Raw genomic sequence first — 17762 nt, 5'->3', positions numbered from 1 at the left:
GGGGTTAAGTGGCTTGCCCAAGGCCACACAGCTAGGTAATTACTAAGTGTCTGAGATTGGATTTGAACCAGGTACTCCTGACTCCAAAGCCGCCCTTTCCATTTCTATTTTACTCTCTGGTTCTAGAATATCAGAATTGTTTTCTTTGATGATTTCTTGAAAAGTGATGTGTAAGGTCTTTTAGATAGTCTAATAATTCTTAAATTATTGTTCTTGTTTCTATTTTCCAGGTCAGTTATATTTTCAATGAACCATTTCCTAGTATTTTTTCATTCTTTTGATTTGGTTTTATTTTTTAATGTCACCTAAAGATATTGGCTTCCATTTGCCCAATTCTAATATTTAACAAATTATTTTCTACAGTGGACTTCTATACTTCCTCTCCCATTTGGTTAATTCTGCCCTTCAAAGCCTTCTACTCTTTATTGAATTTTTGTGTCTTTTGCCATTTAGCCTATTCTGATTTTTTAGGTATTTTTTCTTTAACCTTTTTTTGTACTTTTTATTAAGCTATTGGCTCTTTTCTCATTATTTTCTTGCATCAATCTCATATTTCTTTCCAGATTTTCTTTTACCTTTCTTATTTGATTTTAAAAAAAATTTTGAGCCCTTCAATGGCCTGAGATCAACTTATATTTTTCTTTGAGAATTGGGTTGTAACAGTTTTGACTTTATTGTCTTCTGAGTTTGCATTTGACCTTCCTTGTTGTTATAAATGACTTGTAATTATTCATATTTAGTCCAGAGTGATTAAAGTAGCTTTTATTAATAAATTTCTCTACAGAGGAGGGCCAGTTTCCCTAGCAGAAAAAGGCAGTAAATTGCAGCAATATCCAGTCTAATATGCAGTTTGAAAGGCTTGTTCCTCCCCTTCATGCCAGCCATTGGTTGGAGTTACAATCTAATCAATACCACTCTCTAATAAAATGTACTCCCCTCCCTCGGTGATAATAATAGGCACAGGGGAGAGTATAACAATACATCACTTGTAAAGCACAAGGACCCTAGGTCAACCCTTGACTAACTGAAGCTAGTTTTTTGACTTCCCCCTGGGTAAGGAGGCTTAATGTCTGGTGATGGGATCTCATTCAGCTCAATGATTGGTCGGAGCCATTTCTTTTGTCTTACACTCACATACCTGCACATAGTTATATTTTGGATCAACAACCCCAGGTAGACCCCAGTCTTTGTAATGTGCATCTATCTATCTATCTATCTATCTATCTAAACTAACAATTTTCTCCAAGGAAGCCAAGTACCCTACCTTCCTCATCCTTGTCACCATGGTAACTTTCTCTAGTCAAGACCTTTTTTGATTGTTTGCTCATTTTTTTCTAGGTTATTTCTTGATTTTTAACTCTATGTTTAAGTGGGACTCTGCTTTCGAGATGGAGGGAGCACTTTCCCAAGCTTCAAGTTTCAGTTCTTTTCGGAGATAATTCTGGAGAATTTTCAGTTCTACCAAGGTAGTATAATCCAGGAGATACATGCTGGCTACTCTCCTGGCCTGCGCTCTCTTTGACAACCATAAAGACTATCTTCTGTCCCAGAACTTTGACCAAGGTCCCAGCTTCCCTTGTAGGTGAAAGCTCTAGTGTGTTAGTATTCTTCCTCACCCTGGGACTAAGATCTGTGACCCAGATCCAAGTATGGGCTGTACAACAGTCCTGGCAATAGTGCCTGCAAAGAGAACTCTGGAATTTTTTTCTGGCCAGTTGACTGTCCCCCTTAATGTCTGCAGACTGAGAGGTGTGGAAACTGCCCCTTCCACCAATGATAATGTTGCCCCCGGGTCTGCTCCTGGTTCACTGGAACTGGTCTGTACATCTTTCTTACTCTGTGCAAAAGACTCTTCCTTCAGACCTTAAAAGTTATCTTGGGCTAGCAAACTGTTTCACCCCATCTTTTTCTGGGGTCTGCTGTCTCATTATTTGTCTTGAGGTAGTATTTAAAGTTTTTTGGAGGGGTTTTGAGGAAAACTCTGGCAAAGCTCTGTCTTTCTTTGCCATTTTGACTCAAAATCCAGCTATAGGTTTTTAACTAGTGTGTAGGAAGTGGGGGAAGAAAGCATGGGCTCCATCTCAAATACCTCATTAGCCTGAAGTAATGCCACTCCACAGGAACTGAAATGGGATACCAGCAGGACACATATAGAGCTGACCCACACTTAGGAAGTCAGGCCCCTAGACAGTGCCCAGGGCCTCTGGCCATCACTGATCAACAACCTCCAAGCCTCTTTTCCATCTCCTAACATGCCAAAGATGACAAACCAATTAGTCAGAATATATATTTTTTAAAACCAAATTTGCAAAGATCAGATTTAAGAATTAGAATTCTTAGAATGCTATAAGGAAGGTAGTCCATGAAATTATAAAATCCTTAGGGATAGAAATCACCCAAGATGTCCTCCTGCCTTCACATTGGATATACCAACAGCTAAGACTTGTCTGTTTGTCAAAACTTTCTTCTCCTTGCTCTAGTTCTTGGTTTTTCATTGAACAATAAATAAGCATTTATTTATTTATGGATTTGTTTGTTTGTTTGCTTTCTTATTCATGTATTCATTTGTTTAAGTACCTGGGGCTAGAGATGCAAAGACAGAGATATCAAAGTCTCTGACCTCCAGGAACTTACTACTTAGCCATGGGAGGCTACATGTCTCCAGTCTCTATTTTGTTCATGAGGGAGCTAGATGCTTCAGTAGAGTTAAATCTCTTACAGACACTTGCCACTTACTAGATTGTTAACCTTGGCAAAGTCACTTAACCCTGATTGTCTCTCATCCAGGACCATCTCCAGTCATCTTGATTCCTATCTGGCCACTTGATCCAGATGGTTCTGGAGGAGAAAGTGAGACTGGTGACTTAGCACAACCTCCCTCACTGAAATACAGTTCACCCGCTTGTCATCGCATCACCTCCCTGATGTTGTAGTCTTCTTTGAGGACAAAGGACAAACAGCAGCAATTACAACATATTTGTTCATAATTGCTTTATGTTCTATTTCCCGTTAGGTAATGAACTCCTGAAACTATCTTTTACCTTTTTATGTGCCCCTAGTGACAGAGTGATTGGCACTTAAGAATTTATTGGGGGCAGCTAGATGGTGCAGTGGATAGAGCACCGGCCCTGGAGTCAGGAGTACCTGAGTTCAAATCCAACCTCAGACATGTAATAATTATCTAGCTGTGTGTCCTTGGACAAGTCACTTAACCCCATTGTCTTGCAAAAAAAGAATTTATTGAATAACTGGGGAAGAAGATTATTATACCTAAACTAAGTTGGAATCAGAGAATCTGAATTCAAATCCTGGATCTGTAAACAGATCACTCAGATGACCTTAAATAGAATTTAGTCTCCTCTCTAAAATGACAGGATTTGACTTTAAATCTGTTTGTGTTGAAAGTTTTTCTTTGATCCCAAGCTGAATATTTTGTGCCAAATTTAGGCCAACATATGAATTTTACAAGGGATCAATCATAGTTGCAATTTATGATAGTCTCTTCCCTCTAAATGAACCCCAAACTACTAAATAACAAATATAACTTGTAGAGTACATATTTCAAATAATATGCTCCCACAGTGAAAGGGTTAAATGACTTTAATTGGCTTTTAAGTCTCTTCTTGTCTTCTATCTATGATCCTATAAAACTGCATCTTCTTGAGTGTTTCCATTTCTTCATCTGCGAAATAAAGGATTTCATCAGATAATTTTTTAAGGTCTAAATCTGTGACCCAGTGATCTTAATTCCTTAATATGAACCATTGTCCTTGAGGTTTAATAGAAAGAAATCTGAATTTGGAGCCAAAAGTTGTTGTTCAGTTGTGTCTGCCTCTTTGGGACCCCATTTGGAGTCTTCTTGGCAAAGAGTGGTTTGTCATTTTCTTTTCCAGCTCATTTTACAGATGAGGAAACTGAGGCAAACTGGGTGAAGTGACTTGCCCAAGTTCACAAAGCTATAAAGTTTCTGAGATTGGATTTGAACTCAGTTCTTCCTGACTTCAAGATCTAGTATTTTAGCCACGGAATCAATCACCTTCTGGCTACCATCTTGAGCTACCTTTCTCCAGCAAAGCCCTTGACCTGGGGTAGTCAGTTGTTCAAGGAAGGGGCATAGGGAAGTACCCTTAGAGAGCTATAATGAAAGCTGCTGTGATGTTGTTTTCTAAGTTGTCTTTTATAAGCCTAGAATTTCAACAGCCAACCCAGTTTCAAGGAAGATTCCGGTTCATTCAGAGAATTTCATCAGCCGTCTTGCTCTTGTTGCCAATCAGCTCCCGTGGAGAAGCGGTGATCATTAGCCTGAGGTAATGCCACTCCACAGGAACTGAAATGGGATGCCAGCAGGACACATAGAGATCTGAGCCAGACTTAGGAAGTCAGACCCCTAGACAGTGCCCAGGGGCTCTGGATATCACTGATCAACAACCTCCAAGCCTTTTGTTCATCTCCTAAGCATCCTGAGGACCAAAACTGGTTCTTTTTTTTGCTTATATTCACATGCCAACTGCTTAGCGGAATGCACAGCACATAGGTAGGGCTTAATAAACAATCACAAAGAGCTGGAATGGATGAGGAGATTTTGGGAGATCTTCCAGTGACAATCCCTACATTTTGTAGATGATGATACTGAAGCCCACATGGGGAAAGGGCTTGTTCAGGGTCACATGGCAAGTTGGCAAAATTAGGAGTAGATTCCAGATTTCTAATGCTTGCTCCATCATTTTTATTACTGTTGGGACTTCAACTCAGAGTGTCTGAGAAAGAATTGTCCGGGTAAGTAAGCAATGGCATTGTAATGGCCCAGTGGACTAGAACTGGGAGATGCTCTAGCAAAGACAGGTTCTAAACATGCTCCTTTACCTAGGGTAGAGTAAAAGAAAGAAAAAAAATGTTTTCATTAGATGATTAAATCTGTCAAAGGGAACTCTGGGTGCCAGAAATGGTCCCAGAGATGGATGGCAACCACAAAGGGCAGTCAGAAAGGGCAGAACTTATAATTTAGTTATAAACATGCTTGTTAAGGTGGGCTTTGGCTATCAAAGGGGATCCCAGGCAAGCCAGGTACAGCTAGTGAATGTCTGAGACCAGATCTGAGCTCATGATTCCAAACCCAGTACTTGATCTACTATGGCACTCCCTAACTGCCCTGGGTCTCAGATTCCAGGTCAATAAAATGAAGAATTATTGTTTTAGAGCTGAGGTCTAAAGGGTAACCAAGTCATAGATCCCCCTCCTTTTACAGGTGAGAAAGTTGAGGCCCAGAGGGACTAAGGAACCCACTCAGATTCACATAGATTCACTGGGGTTCCTGAAGCCAAGCTTCCATCCACTCTGCCATGTTGAGGGTTTGGAGATATACGATCTTTCAAATCAATTCCAACTCTATAACCATAATTATTATAATAATAACTGTTATTAGCTATTGGTAGCAACAATATCAATACCAGTAACAGCCGGATTAGGGATACCAGGCTCCTTATACATACCGAGTCAAGCCTTCCACTAATCCTTTGCAAACGTACTGAGACCAGGATATTGGCTGCTTAGAAATTCCATCAATTTCATTGATTGGGACTTAAAGAGAGGAAGTCCTCGGGTTCTTCCCTCTGGGAGGTAGCCTGGGATGGGGAAGGACCCAGCTCTTGCACCCAGCCTCATAACCCATGGAATCCTGCCTATCCAGGATCAAAAGTTGCCTTTTCCTTCCCTGAGCCACTTCTCTTTCCTCTCCCACTTGTCTGGACCATCTCTTTATCTTCCACGATTCCTTGCAAAGAGGAAATGCTCAATGCAAACTCACTCAATGGATGCAATACCTTGAAGGCAAGGCCTCTTGGGTCTCCCCTAGAAGAAGAATCCCAGACAATTTAGACAATCTCAGATTTCTACGTGTTCTCCCTGAAGCATCTCTTAGTGTACTGGAGTCAAGAACAACTGAATTCAAATCCTGAATCAGCTGAGGGCTGTTTGAGCCTGAGGAAGGGAAAATGAAGATAATAATAGCATTCTCCCCCTCCCCATAAGATTGTTGTGAGGATCAAATGAGCTAATAAAAGTGCTTGGCATACACTAGGTACTTAATTTTAATACAATTTTAATTTATCTAAAATTAATTTAATAATTCATATTTAATTTAATAATAAATTTCAATTAATGGTAGGTGCTTGTTTCTTCCTTAGAAGGAGGAGGGAACGTAAAGGTCGTCTTGTCTGAGGGTGTCAAATTTATACAGACTTAGAAAACCACAAATCAACACTATCCATATTATATTACATTTTTATTTATATATTTAGTTTTCCATTTATATTTTATTTATCTTGTTCCCTGTAATCTAGTCCAACTTCCTCATTTTTTAGGAAACACAGTGCAAGTTAAATGACTTGCCCAAGGTCACACAGGCAGAAAGTGGTAGGACCAAGTAAAACTCTGGTCTTTTGAGTCTTATGAATGGCTGGGTCCTCCTTCAGGAGAACAACATTCTTTTTAAGCTATTTTTTGTTTTGTTTTGTTTTGTTTTTGCAAGACAAAGGGGTTAAGTGACTTGGCCAAAGTCACACAGCTAAATAAGTATTAGGTGTATAAGGCCGAATTTGGATTCACTGTGATGTCTGCCTGCATTGGGGACTATGTCAGTGACCTGCAGAGAGAATTATCTAGAACTAATGGAGAGGCAGCTAAGTGGTACAGAGGAGTCAGGAAGACCTGAGTTCAAGTTTGGCGTCAGACACTTACAAGGAAGGAAGGAAGGAAGGAAGGAAGGAAGGAAGGAAGGAAGGAAGGAAGGAAGGAAGGAGGGAAGGAGGGAAGGAGGGAAGGAGGGAAGGGGAGAAGGAGGGAAGGAGGGAAGGGGAGAAGGGAGACAGGAAGACAGGAAGAAAGGGAGGAAGGAAAGGCAGGCATGAAGGTCCAAGGGACCAGGCAGGTTTTCACCACTCATGAAAGGGGGGAGACCAATTCTGACCTCATTTGGACTGTGAGCAGAGGAGGGGATGGTGAACAAAAGACCAGGGGAGAGATTAGGGGAGTGGGGGAGGATGGAAAGGAGACAGAAGTCTCGGCCCCATCTGATACTCATAGCTGTTCCAGAGTCCTGTGATTCTTCATCATTTCAGATCATATTTCATTATCTCCTGACAAGCACCAGGCTTCTATTAAAGCTAGCTCTGGTCTTGCAGGAACAGCACCCAGACAGCCCGGCATTCCCTCTTCTAAAGCCCCTCCCAGCATCCCCTGTTCTGTGGGACCATCCTGCTCTTCCACAGAGGCAGCTCTGCTGAGAGAGGGCAGAGATCTGGGGTGCCATTTAGCTGTAGCTGTTGGTAAACATTTCCTGACTGGAAACAATAAGACAAGTCCATTATCTCCTCTAGACAATTAGCAGAAGTATTAATGAAATATATGCAAATGTGCACTAATTGACCTGAGCCACAGCAGTTCATGGTGGAGAGAGATGAGCTCCAGATGGCTTAATGATAGTGATTTAGGACCTTTCTTCAGACTCTTCACTTCTTCCTATGAACCCCAAAGGAAGACGAGGACTCTGCTCCATTGTCAGCTGAGCAAATGGCCCTCCCTGCTTGTGTTGTTCAGAAAAGGAAAAACAGGCCCATCTTCTGACTGGTAATGCCAGGGTTTCCAAAGCCCCGACGTTTCATGAGCTTGAAAAATAGTGGCTGTAGCCAAACTGAGCTGTTGAGAAGATTGGAGCCCTTTGGCTCCACCTCAGCTCAGCCTCATCCCCTAATCTCAGGAGCTACAGATGGAGGAAGTCCTCTAGTCCTTGCTTTAGAAACGGGCATGTAGGGCAGCTAGTGCAATGGATAGAGTACTGCTCCTGGAGTCAGGAGACTGTGAGTTCAAATCCAGCCTCAGACACTTAATAATGACCTAACTTCGTAACCTTGGGCAAGTCACTTATCCCCATTGCCTTGCAACCCCCGCCCCAAAACAAAACAAAACAAAACAAAACAAAAACCCAGGGGAAGTCAGAACTAGGAGGAACAAGGAATGTCAGAGCTGGGAGGGGGCTTAGAATAGGGAATGTGAAGTGAGGTGGGTGATTACTACAAAGAATGTTTGAACTGGGAGGGCCTTAAAAGGGAGAATGTTAGGAGAACCTACAATGTCAGAGGAGGAAGGAAACTAAAATGGAGATCACACCTAGAATCTTACAATCTAGGATGTCAAAGCCGTGAAGACTCTTAGACCACAGAAGATCTGAGCTGGGAGGGATGGTAGAACACATAATACCTGAGTTGGAAAAGACCAGACAGGTCATCTAGTCTAATGTTTATGACTGTATAAATATCCCTTAAAAAAAGACCATTCTATTTGAATAACTTTGGGGCAGTGAACTCATTCCCTATTTGTACATTCTGTTCCAACTTTGGACAACTGAGATTATTAGAAAATCCCTCCTTTGATAAAGCAGAAATCTTTGACCCTGTAACTTCTTCCCACATCCCCAATTTCTTTGACTGAATCCGAGCTGGCTGCAAGCCCTCTCTAGACTGGTTCCCCTGCTCTGGACATTACCCAGAACCTCTCTCTAGTTCTTGGAACCGACCCCCCCCCAAACAAAGAAGACCTCCTAATATTTCCATATTGTCCCTTCCATGTAGCCAGTACTCAAAACTAGGCCCCCAGCTCCATATTTCCCCCCAATGGCACTATCCCAACCATCCAGCCTCCTGAGGTAAAATCTCTCCCATGGCCTCCAATCCCAGTAACACTGGCATCCTGCAACAAGTGAGGTTGGCCATAATGTTTGCACCCTGGGGCAAGAAGCATCAGAATCATTCCCTAAGGGAATAAAATTAAAATATTTATTTATAATGTACACCATATGCTCCGTCAATATTTCCTTTTTTGATTTAATTAAGTCACGACAGATGGTGAGGCCTTTCGAGGCCATTAAGCTAATGACACTTCGTATCCCCATTTATTTCCTTCAGTTTTTAGCAGGCTAAATGGAAATGGATGAAGGCATCGAACTGTGAGTTTGGGTAGACAGTAAGGTGAGAGGGCTGCCCTAGGAGTGGGGGAAAGGGTAACTTGGGCTTAGCCGAAAGCTAACAATCTGCACCAAGCAGACGGCAGCAGAGACAGGAGGCCTCCTCACACATGCACAGTCTACTTGAACCCAAAGATGGAAGCACAAGAAATTTCAAACTTCCACCATTATGACTGGAAAGAAAAGAACAGAGAAAATCAGAGCTGGGAGAGGCCTTAGAACAAGGAATGTCAGAACTGGAAGAGGTCTTAGAACAAGAATTGCAGAGCTGGGAGGGACTTTAGAACACATTGCCAGAGTTGAGGGGGCCTTGAACCTGAAATATTAGAATGGACCCTTTGGGAGGAAAAAATCACCAACACACTATGATCCTGTAATCCTGCTTCAATTTATTCAATGTACATGGGGGTACCTAAGACCCAGATAGAAGTGACTTGACTGAAGTCATATAGCTAGTAACTAGCCAAGCCAGGACTAGAACCCAATTCTAAGCCAGGCTTGTGGTACAACAAGGGCAATGAGGTGGGGAAAAGACCCGAGTCCATCTCATTCTAGAATAGGTCAGAGTACAGGGCTGGACTCAGGATTCATCTTCTTGAATTCAAATCCAGCCTTACACATTTACTAGCTGGGCAAGTCACTTCCTTCTGTTTGCCTCAATTTCCTCATTTGTAAAACTAACTGGAGGAGAAAAATTGCAAACCACTCTAGTATCTCTGCCAAGAAAATCCCCAATGGGGTCACACAGAGTCAGAAACGACTGAAAAACAACTGAATAACAACATCTCAGAATCAGTTTAAAGAACTGAGAATATTTAGCCTGAAGGAAAAAAGACTCAGGGGGCCTGATGTCTTCTTTGAAGTAGTCTTTGAAGAGCTGTCACGTGGAAGGTGGTTAGCTTGTCCTGGTTAGCTCCAGAACTACAGCAAAAGTACATAGCAGAGGGGAAAGATCAGTGACTCTGGAGTCAGCATCTGGCTTCACTTCTCTCAGATCCTCACTACCTATGGAAACTTGGGTAAGTAATTTCCCTTTGTAGCTCTTCAGTTTCTTCCTCTGCAAAATAATCCATCAGTCAAGCATCTATTAAATGCTTCCTTAGTCAATCTCTAGAGATAGAAATGTACTATTCTTTTAAAATAATAAGCTCATTTTAAACCTACCAGACAATATAATATCCCCAAAGATTCATTTGAGGCAGCTAGGTGGCTCAGTGTAGAGAGCACTGGGTCCAAGCTCTGAGTTCAAATCTAATGCAAACACTTAGTAGCTGTGTGATCCTTTTTTTGGTTGTTTCTTTGTTTTGCAAGGCAATGGGGTTGAGTGACTTGCCCAAGGTCATACATGTAGGTCATTATTAAGTGTCTGAGGTTGAATTTGAACTCCTGACTCCAAGGCTGGTGCTATATTTACTAGCTGTGTGATCCTAGGCAAATCTCTTCACCCAGTTTGCCTTAGTTTCCTTATCTGTAAAATAAGCTGGAGGACAAAATGACAAACCCTCCAAGATCTTTGCCAAGTTAACCCCAAATAAGGTCATGGGGAATTACATGACCTAATAACAAGAATAATTATTTATTGACTATTGAACAATGACTCTCCTAGATAGTTCTTTTTTCCGCCACAACTTAATCGTCCCCTGACTCCTCTAATGCTAGAAAGGCCAGGATGACTCCAACCTCCAACTCAGATATTCAGAATTTCCTCCCCAGAAAATTCTTAGGGTCTCTCATACAATGGTTTGGAGCATCCAAAGTAGTAGGCTGACCCCTGTTTGACAAAAGTGTTTTAATTCCTTTTAAGTGAGTGGGATGATCAATCTCTATATGTGAAAAAAGACAAAATCATGGTTCCTACCCTTTGGGAGTTCACATGTTGATATGGACGACAACTTGCAAAGAACTATGTACATGCAAGATATTTACAGTGTGATGATGGTGGGAAGGAGCCAACTTTGGGAGGATTAGCAAAGACCTCCAGCTGAAGGTGGCATTTGAGCTATCTTGAGAAGGAAGCAATATCCATGGGCCTTTCCATTCTATGCAACTTGCAAAAGAGCTCATTTAGAAGTGATATCAGGATAGGACATTACAAATAAGAAGCCCCCCCTCCCCAAATAGTCTATGGATTGAAAATGAAGTGGTTTCTTTTCCTGGAGGTTTTCAAACTGAGTCTGGATGAGGCCAGAGGGTCCATTTGTTCAATGGCATTGGAAAAACTTTTATCAATTGGACTGGACGGCTACTGAGAGTTCTTTTAATTCTACAATCTTTTATGCTAAGATTACTTTATATATATATGTATGTTTATATGTACCCACACCCACACACAAATATATATCAGAAGATTAAAACATCCAGGATCCCAAAAGACTGCATTGGTTGATTTGGGATTCTGACAGATTCTCAAGGTCTAAATGTACTGTAACCAAAATGAGTCTTGTCTACTCAACACCATGTCAACCCATTTCTATGGAAAGACACTCTCTACGCATGAAGAAACATTTCATTAACAATTCACTTAGATCACAGGCTAAGAATCACAGAACTTCTGAGTTGAAAGCGACTCCAGGGCCCTCCTGGCCAATCTAAACGTGAACAAGAAATCCCTCTAGATCATCCCTGAGAAATGGCTATGATTTTTGGACCTGTTATTAAGATTATATAATGAATAGGGTGAAAAATCCATTTATTAAACAATATTGAGCAGTGTGTTAGTCACTGTATTAAGGGAGAGGAATACAAATACAGATGCAAAATATTCAAATTGCAATGAAATTCTGGGGTGGAAGAGACTCTGGTTTAGTTGAGAGAAAGACCTACTCTAGGAGGTGGTGCTTTGGGATGAGCTTGGAAGGAAAGCAGGGATTCTATAAGATAATCAGTCATCCTGATTCATATCAGGATCCAGATGACTCTGGAGGAGAAAGTGAGACTGGTGACTTAACACAGCACCCCCAATTCATGTGCTTGTCATGGCATCACCTCCCTGATGTGGTGGTCTTCAAAAATGAAGGACAAAAACACTATATATGCATGCATTTATATCTATTTATATACCATGCTATATCATACTATAATATAATGAAACTTAATGTATAGAGCATTCTAGACCTGAGGGACAAATCATGCAAAAGTGTGGAGAGGGGAGATGGCAAGACATATGAGAATGATCTTTTGTAGGTCAGTTTGGTAGATCCAGAGAGTGCCCAAAGGGAAATACTATGTAATCAAAAGCAGTTTGGAACCAGCTTATAAAAGAATTTAAATGCCAAAAGAATCTGCATCTGAGTCTCAAAACAAACAGAAGCTCCTTTCTAAACAGGGAAGGAACACTCTCATCTCTACATTTTGAGAATGTCACATTGGCTTCCAGGTGGAGAATAGCGGGGCAGAGATTAGAAGCAAGGGAATCAGTTAAGTTACTGCAATAATCAGACTAGAGGTCCCGAGGAGCCAGAACTGGGGGGAGGGAGGAGATAGGTAGCTAGACCAGTTGAGAGAAGGAAATGGGAACAAGAGATGTTGGAAGAAGCAGAATTGACAAGACTCCCAATCCACTGTCTTCATTCTCCCTTTTTTTTGTGTTAGGGGATAGAGGACTGGATTTGGAATCGGCAAAGTCTGAGTTTTAATCCTGCTCCTCAAACACATATGGATTGTAATCCTGTGGTTCAGTGGATAGAGCACTGGCCTTGGAGTCAGGAGGATGGGAGTTCAAATCCAGTTTCAGATACATATCACTTATTAGTGTGTGAACTTGGTCAAGTCACTTAACCCTGATTGCCTCACACCCAGGGCCATCTCCAGTCACCCTGATCTAGACAAAGGACCCAGATGGCTCTGGAGGATTTAGCACAAGCCTCCCCTCACTCAAAGCCAATTCACTCGCTTGTCATGGCATCACCTCCCTGATGTCATGGTCTTCATCAAGAAGGAAGGACAGAGGGGCGACTAGGTGGCGCAGCGGATAAAGTACCGGCCCTGGAGTCAGGAGTATCTGAGTTCAAATCTGGCCTCAGACACTTAATAATGACCTAGCTGTGTGGTCTTGGGCAAGCCACTTAACCCCATTGCCTTGCAAAAAAGAAAACCTTAAAAAAAAAAAAAGGAAGGACAGAACATTCATATCCTAGCTTCAGAGCAGATGCCAAAAGAAACTGATAGAGGAAGTTTCTCATTGATCACTCCTACACCAATATAATTCAGTTGAAATTTCTTCAGTGCTTTCAAATTTGCAAAAACCCTTGATAGACTGTATCTCTTTTGAGTCATGCCACACACCTGGGGGGAGGGGGATTACTTAGTTTATTATTGACCCTATTTTACAATCAAGGAAACAGAGTCACAGAAAAATTAAATGATTAGCCCAAGGTCAGATAGCTAGCAAATGTCATAGAAAGGATTCCAACCCTTTTAATATGGTGTATGTATGTATATCTATATATATTATATATATATATATAATATATATATATATATTATATATATATGTGGTGGTATTGTTCAGGCATTTCAGTTACATCTGATTCTTCGTGATCCCATTTGGGGTTTTCATGGAAAGGATACAGAGGTGGTTTGCCATTTCCTTCTCCAGTTCATTTCATAGAAGAGGAAACTGAGGCATACAGGATTAATGTGAATTGTCCTGGGTGTGTCTAAGGTGAGATTTGAACTCAGGTCTTCATGATTCCAGGCTTGGCACTACATTGATTTCAATACCTAGCTGCCCCATGTTTGCCTGGTATGTATGTATCTATATATGTATGTATAAGAAGCAGCTAGGTGGCAGTGAATAGAGCACTAGCCTTGGATTCAGGAGGATGGGAGTTCCAATGTGGCCTCAGACACTTGGCGCTTAGTAGCCGTGTGACCTTGGGCAAGTCACTTAACTGATTGTCCCACATCCAGGGCCATCTCCAGTCATCCTGATTCATATCAGGCCACTGGACCTAGATGACTCTGGAGGAGAAAGTGAGACTGGTGACTTAGCACAGCATCTCCCTCACTCAAATCCAATTCATGTGCTTGTCATGGCATCATCTCCCTAATGTCATGGTTTTCAAAAATGAAGGACAAAAAACATTATGTCCGTATCCATATATATATATATATATATATATATATATATATATATATATATATTCATATACCATGCCATATCATACTATGATGAAACCTAATGTATACATTATGTTATGTTGTATTGCATTATAATGTTTATTTTATATTGTTTCATTTATCTTATATTGCATCATATTACATAATCTCATGTCTTGTTATATTGTTGTATATTTTTATCATTTGTTTCTTAATATCTTCTTCTTCTTCTTCTTCTTCTTCTTCTTCTTCTTCTTCTTCTTCTTCTTCTCTCTCTCTCTCTCTTTCTCTCTCTCTCTCTCTCTTTTTAGGTTTTTACAAGGCAATGGGGTTAAGTGGCTTGCCCAAAGTCACACAGCTAGGTAATTAGTAAGTGTCTGAGGCTGGATTTGAACTCAGATACTCCTGACTCCAGGGCTGGTGCTCTATCCACTGTGCCATCTAGCTGCCCCCCTACACTCTCTCTTAAAGAACATCAATAATAATAATAATAATAATTTTTATAATAATAATAATAATAATTTTTATAACTATAAATGATAAAAATGGCTTCAGGCTTGCAGAGTGTTTAAACTATCACCTCATTTAATAATTGTAATTTTTGAAATATCTTGTTTGATGTGGTAGTTATAAATGATGGGGCTTCAATATGGAGTCACTTAGATAATGCTCATAAAACGTATAAATAATGATGGGCAGTTCTTGCCCACCGTCCCAGCTCATTCTGAGTTTAAGCAGTTGATGACTGCAGTTTTTGACTGACTAGGGCTGAAGATTAATCACAGAAGCTTCTGAGCCACACCCCATTCAGACCCTTGCCCACTTGCTGATCCAAATAAGGAAACTCCTAATAGCCAAGTGACCCTAGGAATTTCCCCATCACATCTGACTCTGATTAGGAATTCTTCCTCTCACATCTGGAATCAATGACCTGTTCTCAACCAAGTCTGTTTTTTAAGGTATAAACTTCCCTGCTGAGACTCTGAACTCCGAGCACACACTCCCCCTGAGATCTTTGCCACCACACATCTTCTTCCCCCTGGAGCTAGGTGAATTTCTTTGCATCAGTGTGGCCAAACCTCTGTCTGGATTGCCATATAGTAATTTTTGGCCCTTCTGAATTTCCAAATCTGAGTCTTAGTTCTAATCCAAGCAGTGAATAATATCTAAAAAAGAATAAGAGGGAGACAAATTTTTTTTACAATATTAGCAAAGAAATTTTAGGATGCTGCATGTAGGATTCCACGCCAGAATCTCTCATTCCTGCAAAGAAGAGGAGGAAAGTTTCTTGTTATCTTTTTTTGAGATTCATCTTGATCAAGATATTTTTCCGTTGTTCTTTTCATCTTTTTTTTTTTGCAAGGCAAATGGGGTTAAGTGGCTTGCCCAAGGCCACACAGCTAGGTCATTATTAAGTGTCTGAGACCAGATTTGAACCCAGGTACTCCTGACTCCAAGGCCAGTGCTTTATCCACTGTGCCACCTAGCCGCCCCCCACTACGCCACCTAGCCGCCCCTGTTCTTTTTGTCTTGTGGAACCCAAGGATTTTTTTTTTTACTTCAGGTCCAACTACAGAAAGAGGTATACCTTATTAGATGAATGAAAGTGGGAAAAGTCAAATCCGGAGTAGCGGAAAGACCAGGGAACCAGGAATCCTAGACTCAAAGTCCTTCCATCAACCATGTATTGGAGCAAATCCTGAGTCAAAGGACATAGGAATGAATTCTGATACTTCATTTCAATTCTCTGTAACTTGGCTTCTTTTTTCTGTAAAATCTGATGGTTCTTTGTCAATGATTCTTTCCTTTTTTTGTTGTTGTTGTTTGTTCATTCATTTCAGTCTCTCCTTGACCCCATTTGGGGTTTCTTGGCAAAGATACTGGAGTGTTTAGCCATCGCCTTCTCCAATTCACTTTGTAGATGAGGTGAAGTGACTTGCCCAGGGTCATACAACTTGTGACTATCTAAAGCTGGATTTGAACTCATGAAGACAAATCTTCCTGACTCCAGCCCAGCTCTCGGTGCACAATGGAGCCCCCTAACTGTCCTGATTCACATCTGGCCACTAGACCCAGATGGCTGTGGAGGAGAAAGTGAGACTGGTGACTTAGCACACAGCCCTCCTCACTAAAAACAATTCAATTCAAACATTATCTTACAGAGCCATGCCTAGGATGAGACAAAGAGGGTTTTACTTACCTCTGATAATCACCAGGTATGTGATCTTGGGCAAGTCACTGGGTCTCAGTTTCTTCATTTGTAAAATGGGGGGGGGGACTAGATGTACCTTCTGGCCATAGAATTAGTATTTTATAATTCTACAATTTGCTTGGAGACTTCATGGACAGATAAGCTTGGGCTGGTAGCCACTGGAACATCTGTTCTCCATCCCCACTGTGGAAAGTCCTGCTCTCAGCTCCTAACCTACTCCTGGCTCCGGGAAGCAATGATTGCCAGTATTCTACTTGAGGCTGATGCCATCTCTCTTCCAAGACTCCTTCTCTGCAGGCGGCCTCTACCCCATGCTGTGTTTACACGAAAACACATTTGAAGAGAGCTTTGTTTTATACTTGCTGCAGCATGGATTCTATTAAACTTGGGGAGATGAGATTATCTGAATGGCAGCTGGTAGGAGCTGCGGAAAAATCATTACTTGGAATGGGTCATCACAATCCTTCTATATTACCTAGGGAAAAGACTTTCAGACATAAACATGGAATGAATGCACATATATACCCATGTGCCCAGACACATAGGTACACACAAAGGTGGTAGGGAGAGATTCTTTCTCAATAATGGGAAAAATCATGTAATGTCAGAGGTAGAAGAGACTTCAAAGTTCATTTAATCCAACTCCATATACAAAACTCAACAAGCTTCTGCTATTGGCTAACCATTTTGGCTAACCAAATCATTTTCTCTTGACCACAGTTTCCTCCTTTGGAAAAAGGGACCCCCTAAGATTCCCTAAATTCATGATCTTATAAAGATACCAATGAATGAATTCAAAGGTTTTCTAGTGGTTCTTCTTTGATCTTCCAAAGAATGCCAACCAATGTCAGATGTGACATATATAGGAAAGAATTGGAGAATAAGTTACAACTAGTCAAATTGAAGCTGATAAAACCCAAGAAAGGAGTGAATGAAGAAGAGACAGATGCCATTTTTCTTCCTTTGGAATTAAATTTATGAAACACCTAATGCACCAGGTGTTGAGCTAAACACTGGGCAGCCAAAGAAAGGCAAAAAGACAATCTGCCCTGAAGGAACTTTCAATCTAATAAGGGAGACAGTAATCATACAACTAGGAACAAAAGGGATATTTGTTGGTATTCAAATGTTTTTCAACTATGGCCAATTCTTTGTGACCTCATTTAGGGTTTTTTGGTTTCCGGGGTTTGTTTTGTTTTTTGCAAGACAATGGGGTTAAGTGACTTACCCAAGATCACACAACTAAGTGTTTGAGATCAAATTTGAACTCAGATCCTCCTGACTCTAGAGCTGGTGCTCTATCCATTGCACCACCTAACTGCCTGTCATTTGGGGTTTTTGTAACAAAGATAATGGAGTAGCTTTGCTATTTCTTTCTCCAACTCCTTTTACAGATGATGAAACTGAGACAAACTGGGTGAAATGACTTGCCCC

At 41.0% G+C, this 17762-nt stretch overlaps 1 protein-coding gene across 1 annotated transcript in view; it reads right to left on the bottom strand.

The window, feature by feature from the left end:
* WSCD2 (WSC domain containing 2) overlaps positions 1-17762 on the bottom strand; it is a 136518-nt gene that overhangs the window by 72968 nt on the left and 45788 nt on the right. The gene's annotated exons all lie outside the window — the stretch shown is intronic.

This window comes from Macrotis lagotis, chromosome X (assembly GCF_037893015.1).
Source record: "Macrotis lagotis isolate mMagLag1 chromosome X, bilby.v1.9.chrom.fasta, whole genome shotgun sequence".
NCBI lineage: Eukaryota > Metazoa > Chordata > Mammalia > Peramelemorphia > Peramelidae > Macrotis > Macrotis lagotis.
Note: the sequence above shows the minus strand (reverse complement) of the source record. Positions and strands in the feature narration are given on the sequence as shown.